The sequence below is a fragment of the Hoplias malabaricus genome, chromosome 15 (assembly GCF_029633855.1).
Source record: "Hoplias malabaricus isolate fHopMal1 chromosome 15, fHopMal1.hap1, whole genome shotgun sequence".
Taxonomy (NCBI): domain Eukaryota; kingdom Metazoa; phylum Chordata; class Actinopteri; order Characiformes; family Erythrinidae; genus Hoplias; species Hoplias malabaricus.
Window position 1 is genome coordinate 8,175,497 of NC_089814.1, and position 24,888 is coordinate 8,200,384.

Consider the following 24,888-nt stretch of genomic DNA (forward strand, 5'->3'; position numbering starts at 1 on the left):
TGGACAAACTTTCTTCAGGATCAAAGGCGTCCCCAACAGGGGGCAGTAGTCAGAAGGCAACATTACACCTATGCTTTTAATAACAGAGGGGGTACATAACCCTACCCTAACCTCTATAAACACTTCCTCTAGGGGGCGTGATTTATCATAAAATACTGCTTTAGCTGACTTTAACCCCATTTGGTTGGGAGTCGTTTTTCAGGGAGATGTCTTTGATAAAATTCTTGTATCCGGACTGCAATGAAAAAATAGAGGAGTTTCTATTTCTCCAATCATACTGCGCTGTCACATGATCAAAGAGGCAGAGACAGTAGCTCATCAGTCGCTGCACAGTCCAGTGGTGACACTGAGGGGTTTAAAAACTCCAGCAGCACTGCTGTGTCTGATCCACTCTACACCAGCACAACACACACTAACACACCACCCACAAAGTGTGCAGAGCAACATATGGACTACAGACTGTCATTGTAGAACTACCAAGTGCTCTTGTGTGGTCAGTGCAGCTGAGAGAATGGGCAGTGAGTGTAGATTCAAGGTGGTTGTAATGTTATGGCTGATTGGTGTAATTGGAACATTAATATTACATAAAGTTTTTTTTCTGAGACTGTACCTCTTGCTCTCACTGTGGTGGTGTCCTCATATAACAATAATCAGGAATCTAACTTCACACTGTCATCTAACACTGAGGAGTTTTATTTTTGCGGTCACCTCATGTACAAATATCACCAGTTACCACTAGATTCATAAAGCTTAAAAAAAGTGAAGAGTGAGGAGTAAGTTCTAGTTGTTAGACGTTTTCGCTCAGTTCTCTTTCTTCTCCATCCTCTTTTTCTCCGTTTTTACTCAGTGCTCTTATTTCTCAGCGCTCGTTGTGTCCGTTTTGCTGTGTTTTGTTGTGTTTTTGCGCTCTCACATAAACGTGGATCCAGCGCTGTGATTGGACAGACTCAGACGAGGGGGCGGGGCAATTCTAAAGCCTCTGCACTTGAAGCGGATCAGAATCAGAATGCATTGTTTTATCCCATAATTTCAGACTTAGGCCAATCACAGAAAGCTGACTGGGTGGGTCTTGTTTCGCAGTGTGTGGGTTGGAGGGCTCCAGATTCCCACGTGTCCCCTTTACAGTGATGGTGTTAGGAGCACTGCCTGGAGTTCAGGAACAGGTAATTGTTGTCTAGTTTTAACATCTACTGTAAATATAGGCCCTCTAATGTATGAACCCAGGTCCTGACAAAGTATAAATACAAACCTGTGTGTGCAGGTATGCTAGCAGGGTGTGTGTGTGTGTGTGTGTGTGTGTGTGTGTGTGTCAGACTCAATGAGCCGTGGATCAGGTGGACACGTGAGGCCGGCTGCCAAAATACTTTTGGTTTTGGAGGGAGGGATGTAGGTGGGTGCACACGTTTGTTTGCTTGGCTGTAGTGTAACACTCTCTCTCTCTCTCTCTCTCTCTCTCTCTCTCTCTCTCTCTGACACACCTTCCTGCTCGAACTCTTCTCCTTATCGCTCTCTCCGTCTCACGCTCCTCTCACTTTCGCCTGCCACAGAGGGAAGATAGCAGCCTTTCTTTCCTCCTCACACTGATACAGCTCAGCTCCACCGGAGAAAGGTCAGCACAGTCTCTCTTTCTCTCTCTCTCTCTCTCTCTCTCTCTCTCTCTCTTTATCTATCTATCTCTCTATCAGTCTGTTTGTCTCTTCCTTCATCTTGGCCTGATTGATTTGAATAAAATGTTGGCGTTTTGTATAAACTTTCAAATGTAACTCGTGGCAAACCGTAGAATCAAGAAAGATTCTCTCTCTCTCTCTCTCTCTCTCTCTCTCTCTCTCTCTCTCTCTCTCTCTCATATCTTGGAAACTAGTAGTTGACAGACACTGAATTCTGCTGACACTTGCTATTGACCCTGTTTTCTTAAATAAAGCCTTGTATCTCCACAAAAGTAGCTCTGAATCTCCTTAAATTTCAGTGCAACCAAAAATTCCAAAATGTAAATCAGCATTATTTTGAAAGAGGTTTGGCATTTTTTTAAATGTAATGTAATAAGCGGTAAACAAGGTGGAGATGTGAGGTTTTGTTCTGACGTGCACGTATACCGTTCCTGGGCTGCCACAAAGTTGTTGTAATGACATGCAAATCTCCCCGTGACTTTGTGAACGTGGGGTTTCTGAGCACTGTGTAGCATCAGGTCAAGACTGCGCTCACTGCTCCACACTCTCAGAGAAAGAGGAGCTGTACAGGTGCATTATTGTCACTAAAGGGACAGCTGTGGTTTTAGAGTTCAGGTGTTTTCTCCAGACAGAGGGGAATATTTATAAGATTTAATTAGAGAACTGTGCGAAATAAAACAGCAGTAAAGGATGAATATACAGTCATTCAGGCTTGTTTTATATAGTCTGGTATGTAAATGCATTATAATACTGTATGAATGCAGGGATTATAAAGACCCCCCCCCCTTAATGGAGTGGTCCGCACGGCTCTGGTGATGTGTCACTCTCATTAGAAAGTCTGATTCAGCGCACAGACATGACAGGCCCGATAGCTTGATTGAGAGTTTGATTGTATCCGATCCTCACACACACTCAGAATAAAGACCCAGACTGAGTAAGCAGAGTAAGAACAGCTCGAGCTTTAGTTACGGTTTGCTTTCTGTAGATTTATAAAGTCAGCAGCGTGAGTTAAAGCCTTTTTGAAGAAGCAGAAGCACGACTGTATCGACTGTAATAACTGCATCTAGTGGAAGTCAATGTGGAGAGATGTTATTCCTTGGTGTTTTGGAGCGTTTCTATTGGTCCATCTCTAAGGGTCTGTTCACACGGCAGATGTGGTTTAAAGATGCAGAAAAAAATAAAAATGCAAATATGGAGATTATGGAGGAGTGTGGTGTGTTCTCTCTGTGTCTGCGTGGGTTTCCTCCGAGTGACTGTCTGTGAGGAGTGTGGAGTGTTCTCTCTGTGTCTGCGTGGGTTTCCTCCGAGTGACTGTCTGTGAGGAGTGTGGAGTGTTCTCTCTGTGTCTGCGTGGGTTTCCTCCGGGTGACTGTCTGTGAGGAGTGTGGTGTGTTCTCTCTGTGTCTGCGTGGGTTTCCTCTGGGTGACTGTCTGTGAGGAGTGTGATGTGTTCTCTCTGTGTCTGCGTGGGTTTCCTCCGGGTGACTGTCTGTGAGGAGTGTGGTGTGTTCTCTCTGTGTCTGCGTGGGTTTCCTCTGGGTGACTGTCTGTGAGGAGTGTGGTGTGTTCTCTCTGTGTCTGCGTGTGTTTCCTCCGAGTGACTGTCTGTGAGGAGTGTGGAGTGTTCTCTCTGTGTCTGCGTGGGTTTCCTCCGGGTGACTGTCTGTGAGGAGTGTGGAGTGTTCTCTCTGTGTCTGCGTGGGTTTCCTCCGGGTGACTGTCTGTGAGGAGTGTGGTGTGTTCTCTCTGTGTCTGCGTGGGTTTCCTCCGGGTGACTGTCTGTGAGGAGTGTGGTGTGTTCTCCCTGTGTCTGCGTGGGTTTCCTCCGGGTGACTGTCTGTGAGGAGTGTGGTGTGTTCTCCCTGTGTCTGCGTGGGTTTCCTCCGGGTGATAGATCACCCACTTTGGAGACATTCTGACCAAAATATTATGACCATAACAGTTTGTTCATGGCAAAGTGGCTCAGACCCTTACACTGTGCATTTCTCCTGCCTCTACAGACTGGACTTGCGCTCCCCTGAGCGTCTGACACCTGGCCCAATCAGGAGCCCCAGAGCTAGCCCCATCTTCCCCACCTGAGCTGAGAACTGAACCCCAACTTCGGTCTAGTTACACGGACTGAGACTTGTCGCACTGAGAGTTGAGATTGTAGTAAACATTGTAGGAGAAATAGTTAAAGCAACAAATATTGCGAGGTTTTAAGGCGGTCACTGCCTTTGTTCTGGAGTTTGATGACTCAAGGTGCCCTTTGAAGAAAGTTTGCCCAAGAATGAGTTCAAATATTCCACCTTTTGACGCGTGAATGGTGTGTGTTTGTGCAGCGACGGTGCGCCCCTCATTCCTGCGTTTTTCTTCTCGCGCCGTCTCTCGAGGCGAAGCGAAGAGCTCGGACCCTCGGCGCCTGGCTCACATTCCGCAGGGTTTTGTGCTCGCTCCTCTCGAGCTCGGGCCTGTTTGTCGAGGGGATGGTGGTAAAAGTGAGCTGGCCTCCAGCGGTCAAGGATACAGCGGCGCTGCTGAATGGGCAGATGACTGGCACTTTCAATTATTCATCCATTTATTGAGGCCTGGGCCAGCTTGTCCTTTCAGAATCAAAAGCAATGGCTTTCAGATCATTGGGCCAATGTTTGAGCTCGGGACTTCAGCGTCCACCCATTAGTCAGCGGCTGATAGCGAAGCTGAGAGCAATGTATAAAGAGTTAAAGCCCTAAGAGAGAGAGAGAGAGAGAAGGTGAGGCCAGTAGAAAGAGACAGAGGGAGATGGAGAGATGGGGGAGACGTGGGAGACAGACAGGACACAGAGAGAAGGGGGCATAGTGAATGAGAGCAGGGAGAGAGAGAGAGAGAGAGAGAGAGAGAGAGAGAGGGAGGTTATATGGGGATAGGCACCACGCCTTTGTCTTTTCAGTCACTAGGACAAGGTTTATCGAAGTTGAACCTGATCCGAGCGAGTCTTTTGTTACAGCCTGGATACTTTTACATTGGCGTGTTCACAAACATCTCAGCAGTAGCCTCCCTCTATTTGCTTTCCTCAGGGGGGTGTGGGAAAGAGCCAGGCTCCACAAAGCTCCAGCTTCACACACACTCACTCACACACACACAGAGAGAGAGAGAGAGACAGTGACACTCATACTGACTCCCTCAGTCCAAACCCCTACTCAAAACACTCACACACACACACACACAATGACACAGACCCTGACTTATTCAGTGCAAACCCCTACTCAATGCACTCACACACACACTTTTAACATACACACCCAAATACACACAATGCTCACTCCCTCACTCAAAACACACACACACACACACAGAGAAAGACAATGACACCAACACTGACTCCCTCAGTGCAAACCCCTACTCAATACACACACAGAATGACACCAACTTCAGTAAAAACCCCTCAAAACACTCACACACACAGGTTCGTTTTCATACACTGTGAGGACGCGTGTCTTTTTCAGCGCGTAGTGTTCAGTATGGAGTTTCACCCTGGCCTTAGACTCAACGCTAACCCTGACCCTCAACCTTAGCCCAGCCCTAATCCTTTGAATGTGTAAAACAGATTTTGGTCCCCACAAGTGTAGCGAAACCTGTTAAACACACACATACACACTCAGCACACGGCTCTTCACACACAGGTGGTCATCAACAAAGCAACTGCTGATGAAATCAGTCGGCTAAAGAACGGTCAATTTGTTACTCGCCCATGGAGAGTTAACGATAGTCCACAGCCGGAGTCTTCACTGAGAGAGGTGCGAGAAAAGAAAGGAAAAGAAAAGAAAAGAATAACCTGCCCTTTGACAGAGACCTCAAACATTGGATATGACCCTAATGTGCAGCGTCTAGAGAGGTCACGAATAGCTTCCTTTTTCTGGACTGTTATCTTGAGATCACAGCTTAAATTTCTTGTCGTCTCCTGAAAGAAGAGTTGAGAGAACAACACCAATAGGCTCCAGAAAACGAGGCATAAACAACAACTCACTGAAGAAATGGGAGAAAAAAACGTTCTGAAAACATCTGATGAAAACAACGTTGGTGATGTCAAGAAAGTTAATGAGTAACACAATGTGATCCTGTGAAGATATTATTCTGACATCTTCAGATCACAAGAAAAGTGGAGACCTGAGCTCCGGAAGAAAAACTGAGCACGTGGCCCCAGTAATGAACTCTCTAAACTTCTACAGGAACCAGAGAAAGAAGAACAGATCGGAAACGAATGAAGGAGAGAAAACGAAGGGAAATCAGAACAAACCAGGACCTGCATAAAACCCAGAATCTTCTGCATCTTGTAGTTTACCAGCTTCAACCCAGTGTTTGTGTGTGTGTGTACTTACCAGGTATATCTGACACTTTGGGGACTCGAACCTGCGGGACCCAACTATGTCAAAGTTCTATAGTGAAGTGTTTTGAAAAATATTACAAGTCTAGGTCCCCACAATGCATGGAAACAAACATATGTGTGTGTGTGTGTGTGTGTGCATGCGAGCGCACGAGCGCACACAGCAGAAACTGCAGAGAGTGAATGTGGGTGTTTAACAAGTGGCAGCGAAGTGAGAACAAACAAAATCATGTTCCCATCGATTTATCTCCAACCGTCTGAGATCAGATGGAGATAAGGGATGCTACCGAGGCCAGAGCGCTGATCTGGGGTCAGACCGTTTTTTCACGGCCAGGAATAACACCTTAGCAGGTGCCCTCACCATAAACCTCATCGATATCTACGTGTTTTCAAACAGCTTCTAGAGGATTTGTTTTCAGTTTCTTTTTCTCACGGTTTTGTTCAGATCTTTTTTTTTTTGCAGGTGGCAGATTTGAGAAATAATGCTCATAAAATGTTTGTACCACTGTCCACTGCTTTTGAAGTTTACATGAACGGGTTCATTCACAACATACGCTACAGAATAAACATTGACCCCAGTGTTATATTCAATATTAATAAAGTAAAGCAGTGTACTGGGTTTAAAAAGCCCCAGAAACCTCTCTGTGCTGCTGCTGTGAGCTGCGAGGGCGGGTGAGATCAGAGAATGATTGACAGTAGCATCACCACGGTAACGTACACAACAGCAGCAGCAGTAACGATATGACATCACTAGCAAGAACCTGAGTAATAAATACTCAGGTCCGTCTGGGTTTGGACGCCCCTGCAGCAGACAAGAGCTTAGAGAACCTGTAGTCTGGGATGTGGAGAACACACACACACACACACACACACACACACACAAACACACACTGAGGACCTCTGCTCTACACCGCCCCAGGGCACCTAACGTTGGCCGGCTGATAGAAACCTATCAGTGGAGGAGAAAATGCTGTTGAGGTGAGGAGGGGCGGGGCTATAGGGTACCAAATTAGGGTACCAAAACCGCTGACTCTGATTGGCTCTGTGGACGACCCGGCGCCACTTAAGACAGCTTTGGCCTCGTCCAGTAAAAATCCAACAGAAAAATAAATTCTAACACTTTTAATAAAGCCTGTATTTATAAGCCTTTATAAGTGCATTAATAACGCTTTGTAATTTGGTATTAATGCTTTGTAAGTACAGTATAAACCCAATAATGCCTCATGAGGCTCTTATAATGAGCTAAAAATGATTATTTTGTAAGTTATAAACAGTTCACTATTTATTATCATGCCTTTGAAATGGATAATGATTTGTACATGATTATAAAGCACCTATAACACATTTTAATTATTTCAAACACGTTATAAATGATAAAAATGCCATCGCTGAGTGCTCCAAGTAAATTTATGCTTACTTTTTATTTATAATAAATAATAATTTAAACAATCTCTTTACTTGGAGCATTCAGCGATGGCATTTTAAACATTTATAATTTATTTACGATTGTTAATGTATTGTAGGCATTTTACGATTATTCACAAGTCATTATCCATTTAAAAGGCTCTATAACAAACAGTGACATTATTGCAGTTTGTAACTATGCTTACAATGCCTTATTACCACATTATAAAGAGTTATAACCACATTTGTAAAGACTTATAAATACGAGAGTCATAGAAAGTGCTACTAAAATGTCATTTTAAAAAAAATAATAAAAATGTAAAATGATAAAATGTAAAAAGATAAAAGCCTGCGCTTTTCGCTCGGAGCACAACCTCCAACAAACACACAGACAGACCCCGGTACGAAAATGAGTGGACAGTGACGCTTGAAGAAAAGACATTTACTTGAAATGAGTAAAATGTCCAGAGAGAGTGTGAATAACCTTATAACACTGTTATAACAGTCTCCTGCGTTACGCTGCCATCTGAGTGTCGCATGAAAGGTCAGAAAAGGTGAAGGAAGACGAAGGCTGGTCTGAGATCAGAGGAATCTGACTCAGAGTAGGAAAGACTTTATTTTCTTCTTAACACTTTCCGCCTGTTAGTGCCCCCCCCCCCAAACCCCCAGTCCCCCCCCACCCCTAAAACAGTCAGATTACATCATTAGCGTTTATGAAAACCACCACCATTTTCTTCACACGTCTCACACATTCACTGTGTGGTCAGAGTTATGATAAAGCTGCTGAGAGTCTGCTGTAGACCCCAGCCCTAATCTCTCTTTATCTCTGTGTGTGTGTGTGTGTGCGATGTGATGGTGTGTGTTGCTGTGTGTATGTGTGTGTGTGTGTGTGTGTGCGCGCATGTGTGTGCATGTGTGCGATGTGATGGTGTGTGTTGCTGTGTGTATGTGTGTGTGTGTGCACATGTGTGCGCATGTGCGTGTGTGTGATGTGATGGTGTGTGTGTGTGTGTGTGTGTGTGCGTGTGTGCGATGTGATGGTGTGTGTTGCTGTGTGTATGTGTGTGTGTGTGCACATGTGTGTGCATGTGCGTGTGTGTGATGTGATGGTGTGTGTGTGTGTGTGTGTGTGAGTGATGTGATGGTGTGTGTTGCTGTGTGTGTGTGTGTGTGTGTGTGTGTGAGTGATGTGATGGTGTGTGTTGCTGTGTGTGTGTGTGTGTGTGAGCCTGCGTCTCAGTCCTGTGCTGTGTTGTGATTGGTCAGTACTGACTCTGGAGCTTCGGTGTGTTATTCCAGTGTGAGGTGTGATCCACAGAGGGAACAGAGTGGTCCTGAGCTGGAGGTGCTGGGGCTTCTGAGGGTCCTCTCTCAGGGACCTGAGGAGCTCTTAGAGCAGAGCAGCTGTAGAGCGTTTACTGCAGTGATGATCTGATCCAGGGACAGTTCAGACGTCTGACTGCGTGCGCTGAGTTCTGAGATTGTGTAAGTTGTTGTTATTTGTTATCAGGCCTCGTTATTAGAACAAATGTTTTTTTAACGCTTGGCAGCACACGCATCAACTCAAGTTGGACTGAGAGTCCGCCTGTGTGTGTGTGTGTGTATGTGTGTGTGTGTGTGTGTGAGTAAGCAGTGGAGCGATTATGGACGGAAAGGAGGCAGTAGAAGGGTGTCGTGGGTGTGAGCTTGGCCAGCTCACTGACAACAGAGACAGTTTGGGGGATTTACACACACACACACACACACACACACACACACACACACACACACACACACACACACACACACACCACACCTCTGTCACGATCCAGCCAGCTCATACCAAAGGGCCTTCACATACTGAAGTATCAGCCCACCTCTCGCTCTCTCTACCTCCCCCAACCCACCTCTCTCTCTCTCTCTCTCACTCTCACTCTCTCGCTCTCTGTCTCTCTCTCACTCTCACTCTGTCTCTCTCTCTCTCACTCTCACTCTCACTCTGTCTCTCTCTCTCCCTCTCCCTCTCACTCTCACTCTCTCGCTCTGTCTCTCTCTCTCACTCTCACTCTCTCTCTCACTCTCACTCTCACTCTCTCTCACTGTCTCTCTCTCTCACTCTCTTTCTCTCTCTCTCACTCTATCGCTCTGTCTCTCTCTCCCTCTCTCGCTCTCACTCTCACTCTCTCGCTCTCTGTCTCTCTCTCCCTCTCTCACTCTCACTCTCTCGCTCTCACTCTCACTCTCTCGCTCTCTGTCTCTCTTTCTCACTCTCACTCTCTCTCTCTCTCACTCTCTCTTTCTCTCTCTCACACTCTCTCGCTCTGTCTCTCTCTCTCCCTCTCTCTCTTTAATGTGCACAAAAACAAAAACACTAAAGAGCCAAGCTTGTTGTTTACTGAGTTTTCATCTCTCACTCAAGAGAAATATGTATTCATCTTTGCTTTAAATGCAGTAACACATTCTGAGAAACCGTTTCACCTCATGCCCCTGGGCCAGGAGCAATTCTGAAACTGAAACTCCATCTTGGATGAAGCCTGGTGGTGTGGGGGGGGGGGGGGGGGGGGTCTCGTACCGTGCCCAAGGCCAGACGAGACTGTGTTTAGAGCACCAGTCCACAATACCAGACAGTCACCGTTTACACCCCCCCTGGACCCCCCCCTGGGACCAGTCAGTGGCACACGCTTCTGTCTCGTCTTGAGACTGGTGTGGAGTGAAACACCTGCCTGAGTAGGGCATCAATCCCCTATGTTATAGACACAGATCCACCATAACATTATGACCACCTCCTTTTTTACTCACTCTCTCAGCTCCACTGACCACACAGGAGCACTTTGTAGTTCTGCAATTACAGACTGTAGTCCAGCTGTTGCTCTGCATACTTTGTTACCCCCCTTTCCCCCTGTTCCTCAGCGCTCAGGACCCCCACAGAGCAGGTGTGACGTGGTGGTGGATCATTCTCAGCGCTGCAGTGACACTGACGTGGTGGTGGTGTGTTAGTGTGTGTTGTGCTGGTGTAGAGTGGATCAGACACAGCAGTGCTGCTGGAGTTTTTAAACCCTGTGTCCACTCTCTGTCCACTCTGTGAGACACTCCTCCCTCGCTGCTCCACCTTGTAGATGTAGAGTCAGAGACAGTAGCTCATCTGTCGCTGCACAGTGTGTGTCGCTCGTCCTCTAGTCCTTCATCAGTGACACAGGATGCTGTCGGCTGGATGTTTTTGGTCGGTGGACTGTTCTCAGTCCAGACACTGAGGGGTTTAAAAACTCCAGCAGCACTGCTGTGTCTGATCCACTCTACACCAGCACAACACACACTAACACACCACCACCACGTCAGTGTCACTGCAGCGCTGAGAATGATCCACCATCATTCTCACCTGCTCTGTGGGGGTCCTGAGCGCTGAGGAAAAGTGCGGTAGGAGACTAACAAAGTATGCAGAGCCACAGATAGACTACAGTCTGTAACTGTGGAACTACAAAGTGCTCTTATGTGAACAGTGGAACTGAGAGAATGGACAGAGGGTGTAGAAAACAAGGAGGTGGTTATAATGTTATGGCTGATTGGTGTATAGTATAAGTATACATGTAGTAAGTGTGTGTGTGTGTGTGTGTGTGTGTGTGTGTGTGTGTGTGTGTGTGTGAGAGAGAGAGAGAGAGAGAGAGAGAGAGTCAAATGATAAAGGAGAGGTAAAAAAAAATGAGGCACTAACATAAACACACAGACAAACAAAGACATTACTTACATTTACTTGTGAATGTACCATTAGCAGGACCCCCCCTAGCTGCCTAGCTGCCCATCGCTAACACGGCTATGGTGGCTAATGCTAACCTGTGACTTTGCCTCAGACGAGGAAGACACTTCACTCCCATGAGAGAGAGAGAGAGAGAGAGAGAGAGAGAGAGAGAGAGAGAGAGAGAGAGAGAGAGACAAAGAGAGCCCCCAGCCGGCCCCATGGGGACAGTGAGTAACAGGGCGCTGGCATTAGTCTGTAACTCTGCCCTCAGTTTCTAATAGAGTGACTCACCCTGGAAGCCCACCGTTAGCTTCTCTAGACCCGCGGCTCCCCAGCGCTAGGTCCTGACACACTTCGCCCGACGGTCAGGTTTCTGTTTTAGTCGGGCCACCCCAGATCGTCAGTGTGGGAGCAAAACCTCACATCTTCAATGAAGACGCTTCACGTGAGAAAGAGAAAACGCCTCCATAACGTGCAGTGTAAGTTCATTTAGTAAAAACCTTCTTTGAAGTTGTTGTGGAGCTCTTGTGTTGGTCCGTTAGTCGTCGACCGTTGGCGCGGCGTTCAAACTGACGGTGAAAAAACTAAATCTTTCTATTAAAACAGTTTCATTTGAACAGACAGATGTGTAAATTACAGTCTGTTTGCCTCCTGAAGTAGTTGAAGCAGTCTGAAGTGTTTTAACTGTGCAGCAAAATGTAAATGTTAGCAATGTGCTCTCTCACACACACACACACACACACACACACACACACACACACCCATCTCCAGTCAACCACAGTTTCATGAGTTGGATTAAGGTCCTAAAAGCCACAATCTCCATAAAACACTTTTTTTTAAATTAATTATTGGATTTTTTTCAAATCCAAAGGTGAGAACAGTGAGAGCTAAAGAATAAAGAGAGATAAAAGCAAGTGTGAGTCTCTACCTACAGGCCACAGTGAGACGGATTGAGACGAGGAAGAGAGGAGGAGGAGAGGTGGGAAACCAACTAAACGACAGTTACCTTAGCATCGCTATTAAACTACTACACTTCCTACAATACCGTGCAGATCCAGACGTTTCCAGGTGGCACGCGGTCTTGTGAAATTACCGTATTTAGCCTAATAGCCTAATAGTCACATGACCCATGTACCATAATGTTTTGGTACAAATACACCATTGCACACCTAACCCCTCCATATGGTTTAAAGTCATTTACTGGAGAGTTTAGGGGTAGATCACTACAGATCTGATAATAATCAGCTAGTTTAAGGTATAGTACATTCCATGTGGCTGTGAATAAAGGCCGCACTGTACTCTTCAGTGTGTGTGTGTGTTTTAAGTTCAGTGGTGGATGAAAACGATCTGAAACCAACCATTACATGACCGGTGTGGTTCATAATGGCACATGTGAGCTTCTGTAGGTGTTTCCTGTATAGCGACTGTAACTAGGGGCAACCTCTTGACTTTCCTACCTTTCACACACAGCTTCAGCACTGATCAAACGCATTATTAAGGGCAACGCAGCCCTAAAAACACGTCTCTGGAGGAGATCGATGGAACACTCATACAATAGGAGGTGGTTTTGTAATGTGTTTCTGTAAGATTTCGGTTTTGAAACTGGGTCCACCCACTGCTCTGAAAGAAGGAGAGGAAAGGAGGAGGGTGTGGGGGGAGAGAGAGAGAGAGAGAGAGAGAGAGAGAGAGAGAGAGAGAGAGAGATGAGTGTGTGGGTTATCACTCACTCAGTTTAAAATAAGGACACATTGATCCACCCACCCACCCCTCCATATAGCCCAATATCTCTCTCTCTCTCTCTCTCTCTCTCTCTCTCTCTCTCTCTCTCTCTCTCTCTCTCTCTCTGAGACAGATAGGGCTGAAACCCTGGCAAAAAATGTCCAAATTATCCCGTCGCTCCTAAAGGGAGCTCATATTGGGTCTGATAGTTTGAGCTGATGGGCCGAGGGTGCAGTGGATAGCTTGAGATTACCACACACACACACACACACAGTGATGGTGGTTAGAAGACATTCTGACTTTCCGTTGGCAGTAGTGATAAGTGCCTTTCCAAAAAAGCCCCTGATTAAGAAAAATATATGTTTTTTACACTATTTAAAAAATAAAAATATGAGAGAAATAAAAATACACAACACAAAATAATAAAATTCACTCACAAAACACTCCCAGTCGAGGTCAAGCTGATTTTACATCCCGAGAGCTGAGGGAAATAATGACTCTCGCAAAGACAAAACAGGACATACACCGAGGATATGTACGTCTGTTATGATATTGATAAACAGTAGGGGATTATCACAGTAGCTTGTGTGTGTGTGTGTGTGTGTGTGTGTGCATTTTTTTTTTTACTATTTATTGTATATTAACTTCACTTCAAAACATTACAAACAATGAACCGAATGTTAAAAGTTTATTTTACTGCTCCATAAAGTGCTCTATATATAGGGTCCCCACAAAGCAGGTGGATCAGACACAGCAGTGCCGCTGGAGTCTTTTGTTAGTTTTATACATTTTTCATTCCCTTACTTGTTTTTGATCATTGAAGATTAGGGTGAGAGGAAGGTAACAAAGTATGCAGAGCAACGTAAGGACTACAGTCTGTAAGTGTAGAGCTACAAAGTGCTCCTGTGTGGTCAGTGGAGCTGAGAGAATGGACAGTGAGTGGGTACTAGTGCATCACTAACGTAACAGAAGAGAATGAAACCTTGGCTCTAATTTGTGAGTATGTTAGTAAATGTGTGTGTGTGTGTGTGTGTGTGTGTGTGTGTGTGTGTTGTAAATGGATCACTCAGGTGTGCATATATTACGGTATAGATTTATAAAGTTTCTTCATGTATACGTATTAGCATTATTATTGATTGTGACTGAAGAGAAACGGATGGATCTAATTTGTGTGTGTGACTCTGTGTGTGTGTGTGTGTGTGTGTGTGTTGCCACTGCTATGACAGGCATCTGTCTCCTGTGCCCTGCAGCCTGGCTGGTTTTAATTAGGAGGAGCCAGAGAGCCCCAGGGCAGACAGAGGCTAGCTATAATCACACACACACACACACACACACACACACACACACACACACACAGGTTAGACTCCCCCTCACACACGCCTCCCTCTTACAGTCACCCGCCGAAAAATGTCCTAAATCACCTTAGAAGACACATCTCAGGACAGAGGGAGAAATGCACACTTAAAACTAAATCACACACACACACACACACACACACACGCACACACACACACACACACATGCAGATACACCCTACTCCCAAAAGTTTGTAGACACCCCTCATAATGAGTGAATTCAGCTACTGTAAGATGCATCCACTGCAGATAATGCTGGAATAATCTCCATAGAAAATAATGAAACGAAGGGAGAGCCTATTGACACATGCCCAGTGCCGGGGGTGGGTTGGAGGGGTATAAGGACCCCAGCTTTGGGCTGCAGAACAGTGGAACTGTGTTCTCTGGACTGATGGAGGTCCATCCAATAAGTAAGAGATGAGCTGGAGTGATGTTTCTATTATAACCTCAGCACCTGACACCTCTAACACTCTTGTGGCTGCCATCAAATCCTCACAGAAGTGTTTCTGCGTTCATACGAATCGTATACATAATGCTCCTATATGTGTATGACTCTGTGCATTATATCAATGGGAGTTGCTGCTTTGGACACAACAAAGTATGTCATGTCATGTCTGTGTTCAGGCAGACGAGTGGGAGTGTGTGAGTTTGTGTGTGTGTGTGTGTGTGTGCTGTGTGTGTGTGTGTGTGTGTGCTGTGTGTGTGTGTGTGTGTGTGTGTGTGTGTGTGTGTGTGCTGTGTCCTTGGATAAAGACTTTCCCACCCCACTGGCCCTGGGACTGGTGGGTGGGTTTGTCTGAAGTGGCAGAAATGACACAACTTTTCCCAGCCTCCCCTGCTCCCTGTCTGACAACTGCCACACTCTCAGCCAGCTGTGGTTAGTCAGGTCCACCTCGCAGCTCCTGCTCTTCTGTTCATGCGTTTACGCTATAAGTTTAGAACACAGCTGTAAACATTCGACGGCATTCGGTTTTGAGAACATTAGTCCGATCAGGTGCTGATGAAATACGAGCACTGAGTAAGAGAACCGAGCGAAAACAGCTAAAAATCAGTGGTTCTGCTCCTCACTGCTGTGCGCTCGGGGTCGGGGTGAACAGCGAGCGGCTCATTATCATTTAAAGGAACAGGCGCTGACAGCCCTGGTTAGACAGGAGGAGAATGCTGCTGTGGGGTTTGATCCTTGTGGTGTTTTGAGCAAAGCAGGTCACAGATTCCAGTGGAAAAGCAGTGTCCCCTTTATGGAGTGTCCAATAAAAAGTTCAGGATCGTCCAGCAGGTCAATAGGTCAGTCTTCAGGATGGAGTGACATCTGTTGATAGGCCTTCATCATCAGAAATATATTCTGGGTCACTATCTTGCACAAAATATATACACTGAGCATCACTGTGGTCAGAGCGAGGCTTCAGAGATCAGGTTGAGTTTAAAAACCTGCTGGTGTGAAAATGCTCTACATGAACATCTCTCACGCTCGTCCTCCCTCTCTCTCTCTCTCTCTCTCTCTCTCTGTAATGTAAAGTGTGTGTGTGTGTGTGTGTGTGTGTGTGCTATGACAGGAACTGAGTGTGATCACAAACAGGTACTGCAGAGTCCAACGCTTACTCAGCCTGTCCTCCTGAGTGAGAACAGACTACACACACACTAATAATGTTGTTTTCATGCATTGTGGGGACTTTGCATAGACACCCATAAGTGCCACTATCCTAAGCCTAAACCGACCCCTAAACTTAACTCAGCTCTTTTATTTAAATATACGTAGTGAGTTTGTGGGGACACAAAGGAAGACAGGTCCCCATAGTGCGAGTGTGTAAACACGTATTGGTCCCCACAATGTCATAAATGCCTGGCGCGCACACACACACAGCGCCCAACAGTGCTGCATTCTGCGTTATGTTTACGAAGCGTTTCAAGAATTGGGTAACACTTTACTGTAGGTCATGTAGATCTTCATGAGGCTACACGAAACCTACGCAAGCCTTTCATAACAACGGACATAAACCCACCTCGGCCTTGCTCCAACAACAGGCAGTTCTCACAACACTCTCCGGAGAGAAACCGAGTAAAGGAGTCTCTATGGAATGAGACTTTAAAGAGGTTTATGAAGGATTATGAGCGATTATGAAAGGGATCATGTCTCAAGGATGGTCTCTGGGTGAGTTTGCATATTTTAGTCAGAAATAAAAAACAACAAAAACATTCACAAGGTTTGTACAAAAAGTCTCTGTAAAATAACTCTAAACCCCAACCAATCAACGTGGTAACGTTTTCTTCTTAGTAATTTACGCACCCGTTTACGAGATCTGGGTCCTTTTGTTCTTTAAGGAGCTCTAGATAAGATTTAGTATTTTTGCTCCTGAGCTCCCCCTACTGTTGCAGAGCGTGTAATTCACTTTTACAGCAAAGAAATCCTGAAATCAAGAAGGGAGGGGCATCTCCTACCCTCCTCCAGAAGTTACACAGTGCGGTTTCTGCAGTGCTGAGCCCGGAGGCGCTATTCTCCCTGTTACAGCTCAGTGGAGAAAGCACAATCATTTTGAAATTGTAATTAAATGAAAGGTGAACTAATTATCTTTAAAACAGTCCACGTTTATAAGAGGTGTAAAGTGAGAGCGGACAAATCGGGACGAAACACGGTGCCCTGGTCGCTCTGAAGGCTCTCTGAGGGCATGTGAATGGAGAGGATTCGTGTTTAATATAAAACACTTTCCCAAGTGCAGTGAGTCTGGCAACTAATGAAGAGTTACCTGCCCAGGTTTCTATGACAACCAACTCTGTGAGAGAGAGAGAGAGAGAGAGAGAGAGAGAGAGAGAGAGAGAGTATTTAGTGGGCTCTCCATGTATTTCCACAACAAAAGTGAAAGCTGAGCTTCTTACAATCTCACCATTGACAAAACAGCAGAGCGGACCCCTCCCCAGGGGGTGTCCAGTTTATTTTTTTGGGGTCTACACACTTTCCATTAACTCCTGACAAACCCAAACAAACACACACTAAACACACATCATGTGGCCGAAACGTTAGTGGACACCTGCTTGCTGTGAGGATCTGATGGCATGAGATCTGTGTGTGAGGTCGGGTCCTGATGTTGAAGGACCAGTTCTTGTAGTGGATGGAGCTCCAGAGAGCAGTGGAATGCTTTGGGGGGGGCTTCACATGGCTGTAGCCCAAAGTGACCTCAGACTCATGTGCAGCTGCTCCAGAGGGTCTTTGATGAACTAATTACGAGGAGTGTCCACAAGCGTCCGGACACAGTTGGTGTCACCTGTCAATCAGAGAAAGCTGCGAGCGGAAACAGCTCCTTTGTGACATGTTTTGAGTCAGAAATCACAAGAGGTTTGTGAAGATTTTAGGTCAAAAACGCAGGGCTTTTTTTGGGGGTTTATTGGTTTCGCTTTCGTACTGTATCAGCACATTTCAGACCTCTTTTACAGTGAACTTCACTGATTTCTCTACATTTCTACTTAGCTAAACATGTCAGGTGTAAACCCAGCCTTCAAGACTGGTCTGCGGTGAAGTGCTGCGTCTCAGAGAAGCCCCGGGAGTCTGTGTTGCTCACGGCGGTGGTCAGAAGAACCAGGAATAATGAATTATACAGAGAAAAAAATTGGGGAAATGTGGTGGATTTCCCCTGTGTGACCCACATGAGTGGGTGTACAGAAGGGTACAGTATGATTGTTTGAACTTTACTATCTTATCGATAGGTGTGTTTCTCCTACGGCACACAGACGTCACTGGTATCGGTTCAGGAATTAATCAGTGGCATTGATTCTTTTCTAACGACTTTCTTTAAATGATTAAAAGCACTGAGAGGTGAAGGGAGTCCCGCTGAAGGCGCTGGGACGTTTTAGGCAGCCGTTGTGTTTCAAATTGCGATGGTTATAGTGTTGTGGGTCACTGCAGACTCGGTCTTGTGCGGTGGTCAGAACCTACCAAACGTCACCTAATGAAGGTCAGTGCCACAGGGTCACGGGTGCCCAGGAGCTCGCAGGTCCGATCCCAGAGGAGAGTCACTGTAGCACAAGCTGCTGAAAGCATTAATGCTGCACTGAGAGAAAGGTTAGTGTATCACAGCCTGCTGAGAACGGGGCTGCGAGCCCATGCTGACCCTCACATTTACTTACTTACTTTGTGCGTGTGTGTGTGTGTGTGATGGTGTGTGTTGCTGTGTGTGTGCGTGTGTGTGTGTGTGTGTGTGTGTGATGTGATGGTGTGTGTGTGTGTGTGTGTGTGTGTGTGTGTGTGTGATGTGATGGTGTGTGTGTGTGTGTGTGTGTGTGTGATGTGATGGTGTGTGTGTGTGTGTGTGTGTGTGTGTGTGTGATGTGATGGTGTGTGTGTGTGTGTGTGTGTGTGTGTGTGTGTGATGTGATGGTGTGTGTGTGTGTGTGTGTGTGTGTGTGATGTGATGGTGTGTGTGTGTGTGTGTGTGTGTGTGTGTGTGATGTGATGGTGTGTGTGTGTGTGTGTGTGATGTGATGGTGTGTGATGGTGTGTGTGTGATGGTGTGTGTGTGTGATGTGATGGTGTGTGTGTGTGTGTGTGTGTGTGTGTGTGTGTGTGATGTGATGGTGTGTGTGTGTGTGTGATGTGATGGTGTGTGTGTGTGTGTGTGTGTGATGTGATGGTGTGTGATGGTGTGTGTGTGTGTGTGTGTGTGTAAACAGATTTTCAGTGTTCACTTCAGCAGTGTTCTTAATCTTGTGGCTGATTCAAGTATCAATATTAATTCCTATGTTTTAAATCAATGGACAATGGATATCTAAATATGTAAACACACACACACACACACACACATACACACCATCACATCACACACACACACACACACACACACACACCATCACATCACACACACACACACACACACACACACACCATCACATCACACACACACACACACACACACACACACACCATCACATCACACACACACACACACACACACACACACCATCACATCACACACATTAGGAATGATCATTGATAAAAAAATGAATGAATCCCACATGAAAACTATATTGAATATAAATAGTGTTTAACAATTTTTAATAAAATGCAATCACAATAAAATTTTAAATGCTGTAAATTCCTCGTGTTTCTGGGAGGGGATGAACGTGTCGTGTGACGTGTGACAAAGTGACGAGAGGAAACCCTTGTCTTTTACTTCGCTACAATATTTCAGTGTAGTTTTTATAATTTTTTTTTAAATTAGAAACTTTTAACGTCCTGAGAACACCTTTCAGTGAGAGATTTAACACAGAACATTACTTCAGCTTTTCTCAAAAAAAGAGAGAAGAGAGAAGAAACAGAAGCTCAGTGAGAAAAAGGGAGGGGAAGAGTTAATGTTGTTATTTAATACATTTTTTAGTTTAAATCAAATGTAACATAAATTCGGAAGTCAATAGCAGTGATGATACATCGCTAAATAAAACAGGAACCGACTGTAAAAAGAGTGAATAACGAGAGGAACTTTTGGCCAAATTGTGAAATGATTAATTAATTTAAAAAAAATAAATGTAATTTAAATTTTAATTATTTTAAATTGTAATTTAGATGTAACGTAAATTATTATTAAATTCCTGAATGCTTTAACGTACGCAATTTTAACAAATACACACACACACACACACACACACACACACACACACACACACACAATAATCAGCCACAAGATTAAAACCACTGAAATATACAGGAAGTGTAAACGCCAACTGGCTTTTTCAGGTTCTGTCAAAAGATAAAAAATTGAGACCAAAAAAAAAAATATGCACATACAAGGTTTTGCTCTGACAGCGATGATCCCACTTTTGTTCTTCTATTAGTAACTCATCAAACACGCTTCTGGGTCAGAGTGACTCATCAATCAGCAGGGCACATTTCCACTGGTGACCCCCTCTTGCGTGAAGAGAGGAACTGTACAGATGTTTAGAACATCAGGATCAAAGCTGATCTGATGAATGCAAACCGAGTTAGTCATAAATCCGCCGGACGGTCTTTAACCACATCTCCATCAGGTTTAAAAGTGTACGGCGTTGTACACACGCGGCTTACAGTAACGTCAAAGCTGATTACAACATTGTACCTGTGTAGTTTACCATTGTGACATCATCTGTTCTTTGGCCTGTGTCAGATTTCCTGGACCAATAAAAACTGCATTTTGTGACATAGCCCCATGGGAAATTAACATATACAAGGGTCACAACCTTATCCTAAATAAAAACGACTATTTAAAATGTTCTCTGGACAGTTAAGATAATCTAGGTCAGAGGTCATTAATTAAAATGTATTAAGGTCCAGTTAGAGGACGTTATCCCAAGCCAAGGTCTGGAACGTAATGTATAACCTGCATATGATCAGTGCCTTATCCTCCACATTAAAAAAGCCTTGTAGCTATAGCATCGTTAACAACTGAATGTGAAATTACATTTCAATATACAACAAGATTTATTAATAACTATAAATGACAAATACTCCAAATAATGTCATTTTCTCGTTTTAGGTCAAATTTACGAATAAAACAATGATTCTGAAGAAAAGAAAATGCATTTTTTAAATAAAGTGTCTAATGACTTTTGTAGTTGCAGTTGACTTTACTGCTTTTCCACAACCAGCGATCTGATTGGCTCTTATTTGCCAGGGGACGGGACTTTATCCGTTAACAGCAAGCTGATTGGCTCTTTATGAATCCATGTTCTGCGCTTTGAGAATTTCAACCTGTAATCGTTCCCTTATTTTTAAAGTATGTATAACGTTTCTGTGTTTAGTGACTGTTACATGGACGTGTACATTAAAGTCCCATTAGAAGAAGACTGTGGTACTGTCACATGTCTCTTTATGTGATGATGTCAAAAACGGTTTCAGAAGTAATACCAGGTGGAAAACGACCGTTCTGGAAATACGTAGAAGTTCTCTGCCAGCACTGATTTGTTTGATCAGCTTTGTTTCTTGAGAAACTGTGAAAAACGAAGCGTTAACGAACATTTCCCTGGTCAGAGGGGGTCAGAGGGAGAGCAGGTCAGTTGAGTGCAGCCCAGACTCGCTCATAAATTACATAACTAGGCGGATTTGTGATGTCATTGAGGAAATCCTGTCCGTGTCACAGAGGCCCTTTAAAGCTCACAGCAATGATTCAAAGACACAGCGTGGCTTCAGACTGGAGAGGGCGGGGGGTTTGAGGAAATTAACCTCTTCAAACACAAGCAGTGTGTGTGTATGTGTGTGTGTGTGTGTGTGTGTGTGTGTGTGTAGGATCCGAGACAACTTTTGTAGTTTCTACTCTCTGTGCATTTAGAATGTGGATGTAGTTATGAGTCCAGGGTTGAGCAGGTGTTCCCACAAGGCTTTGCAATGGGTTGTGGGGGTGGGGGGGTGAGGGTGACATGTCAGAATTAGAATCTGCCACTGCATGCACACAGAAGAACTTGTTCTCCACATTTAACCCAATCCGTGCAGTGAAACACACATTTACACACACGAGTGAACACTAGGGGGCAGTGAGCACACATACCTGGAGCGGGTGCCTGGGGAGCAGTTGGCGGTTAGGTGGCACTTCAGTCATGACCTGCCGGCAACCAGCAACCTTCCGGATACACGGATACACGCCACGGCTGCCCCCACGCCACTGTGCTATTCTTGGTGTTGCTGGTTGAACACACAACCTGTAAAACACTGTGTCATATTTTTACCTTAGAATTACAGCTTCAAATGGTTCACTGACCTGTAAACGAGAGAATAGAGTGTCTGTCACTGCTACTCTGGGCTCGGAACTGCAGAAACTGCACTGTGTTATTTTTGGAGGAGGGTAGGAAGCCATTAACAAACAACATATTACAAACAGCAGTGTGTTGTGTTTGTTTAATGCTCTTACAAACAGTTTACAGCACTGTTTCTGTAGCACTTCTACAGGTGTTTAACCGGGAGTTTGCGTGCATTTAGTGAAACAGCGCCACCAGTGGATGGGAGCCCAGTACTGAATATGAAATTATTATAAAAGAATCATTGCAGAAAAGTGACATGAATGCCTGTAGTGCCCTTTTTAGTCTTATATATATATAGATAGATATATGCTACCTTTAAATGTGGCAAGATCTGTTTCCCAGCTGCTAGGAGCCGTTGTTTTGACCTGTCCGGTTTAAAGCATGATGGGAGTTTCCAAAACTATGAAAAACTAGAAAAGGACATAAAAGGTAATGTGTTGACAGTGCTATCCCTGAGACCTTAAAGATATCAGTGCAGCAGAGGAAGGTTTGTATCAGAGTACGTTCACAGGAAGTGGTGTTTTCTGTCCGTTAAAGGTGTGAAAAACAAAACTTACATTACCACTATCATCAACATCAACAGAGAGGACAGAGAGCATCACAGACGGAGAAGAACCACAGGGTCCCTCTGTGTGGTCAGAGTGTGGGCCACATGTGAGAGAACACACATCTCGGACTTGAGCGCGCACACACACACACACACACACACACACACACACACACACACCCTTAGTTCACATCTCTCTTCCTTTCTTTTGTTTCCTTTCTCTGTCTTTTTGCCTCGCTCCGGTTTTAATAGCACACTTTCTGTGTTGTGAAGGAGCAGCGGTTTCTCCTCTGTGTTGTGGAGGAGCTGATCAATCAGACGTTCTGGGGCCAGATAAAACTCAGAGTGAACCTCTCCTTCAGCACTTGGAAATTTAAAACAGTGATGGACAGAGAGTTTGTTCAGTGGCTGGTCTTTTACACAGCTTTGAACTCCTTGAATATCCTTTTAAAGGGGACGCATGGAAACAAAATCACTTGCTCAGTGTAAATGCACATTAATCTGGAGGCCACCAGCTCACACACTGTGAAACAAGAGCCCCCCCCACACACACACACCAACACCCCAGCCCCCACTTCGGTCAGTTTCCTGTGCGCTGCCTAAGTCAGACAGCCGTTCTGATTCTGCTCTGCTTCCACTTTACAATGGCCCCGCCCCCTCGTCTGAGTCTGTCCAATCACAGCGATGGACCCGTGTTTATGTGAGAGCACAAAGACGAGGTTAAATGCAGCGAAACAGACACAACGAGAAACGAGAACGGAGAAGAAAGAGAACCGAGCGAAAATCAGAGCTTCCGCTGCTCGCTCCTCACTGCTGTGCACTCAGGGTCGGGGTGAACAGCGAGCGGCTCGTTATCATTTAAAGGAACAGGCGCTGAAACAGGGGGTTGTTAAGATGGGAGAGAACACTGCCGTGGGGGTTGATCCAAAGAATGTACCAGTCCCAGAAGAGTGTTCCACTTTAAGTTCCCCTTAAGTTGTAGCTGAAAATGCAACATCCTCATCTGGAAATAAGAACCGTTTCACAGAATTAAACCCTGTTTATCACCATCTATGTTTCAAATGTTGCGACACACAGCAGGAAACAGTGAAGAGCACTAGATAGACGTTATCAATAACCAGACGTGGGTTTGAGTTGATTTGTAATATTTTTCCACAGTTTACAGATGAGGCTCTTGCTAATGATTATTATCACACTTACACAGTAGTCGTGGCAACGTGCGTTTCACAAATTAGTACCGGCGTGACAAAGAAGAGAACTCCAGATTTTAATAACAATTGTATGTTACGATGCGCTGTTATTTATATAAAGTCAATAAACAAGCTCCTGTCCACCGGAGGCGCCGTTTCACAATAACCATTCAAACTCCGCTATTTACTGTAGGAATTACTGTAAACAGCCAATTCTCCAGTGTTAAATCAATGCTATTAGTGTTAACTTAACACCGAGAGTGTTCAATTATTACACTAACAGTGTTGATTTAACACGGGGGTATTTACTGTAGTCTGTTAGCAGTGACGCTAAAAAAGCGCACACAGAAACAACAGGTGTTTCTAATCTTTTGGAGCTAAAACATTAGCTCCAACGTTAACGGCTAGTATTTAACAGCAGTGTAAAAAGAGCACAATGTGCTGCGATTTCTAAATGATGGAGTTGAGAGTCAGGTTTAAGGTTCAGTTTAGATTTAGGATGAGATTTAGGCTTAGGTTTAGAGTTAGCGCTACAGTTTTAAGGCTGATTGTTTTAAGCTGGCAGTAATTCACATGAACCTCTATAACTTCAGCACTGTGCGAAAGCCTCAGGCACCTAGGGGGACAGTTATTATTATTGAGAATAATTTATCTTCTCAAAAAGCACGGTGCTAATTCCAACAACCAATACATTTTATTTATTTTGTTAAAAAAGATAGTAGATGTGTTGTGAGTTTGTTTCCAGATGATAACCCCAAATAATACTGGTCTGAGATGTGGAAAGGGTGGACATTTGTGTTGTTTGTTTGTGCGTTTGTTTTGAGAAAATAAACACTTCCCCTAACCCTAGCTTTTTAAATCTGATTTCCCCAGGTGCTTAAAACATTTGCACGGTGCTGTTTATGTAGTGCACCTTTAACGAGACATGGTTATAGTTAGTACACATTTAACAAACCCTGGCTATAGTTAGTACACATTGTAGGAATCCTGGGAATGGTCTGTAAACGAAATGCGTATAAAATGTGTCCTCAACTCACACTCTTCAGGCTTCAGACTAGATTTTAGAAAGTTGCTGTGAGGTGTTTGATTGTATTGGGCCACGGAATTGTGTCAGATTATTCCACATCATCCTATGTGTGATAAGAGTGCTCCATTCCTTTTAACACTCTCCACTGTAGGTGCAGCTTAGAGCAGCAGTGT

At 44.7% G+C, this 24,888-nt stretch overlaps 1 protein-coding gene across 1 annotated transcript in view; it reads left to right on the forward strand.

Moving 5' to 3' along the window:
* The first annotated feature begins 1,484 nt into the window (after positions 1–1,484).
* The window catches only part of LOC136668614 (zinc finger and BTB domain-containing protein 7C), a 46,119-nt gene continuing 22,715 nt past the window's right edge, over positions 1,485–24,888 (forward strand). Inside the window, exon 1 of the mRNA XM_066646240.1 lies at positions 1,485–1,609. The gene's annotated coding sequence lies outside the window, so the exon portion shown is untranslated. The remainder of the gene's footprint in view (positions 1,610–24,888) is intronic.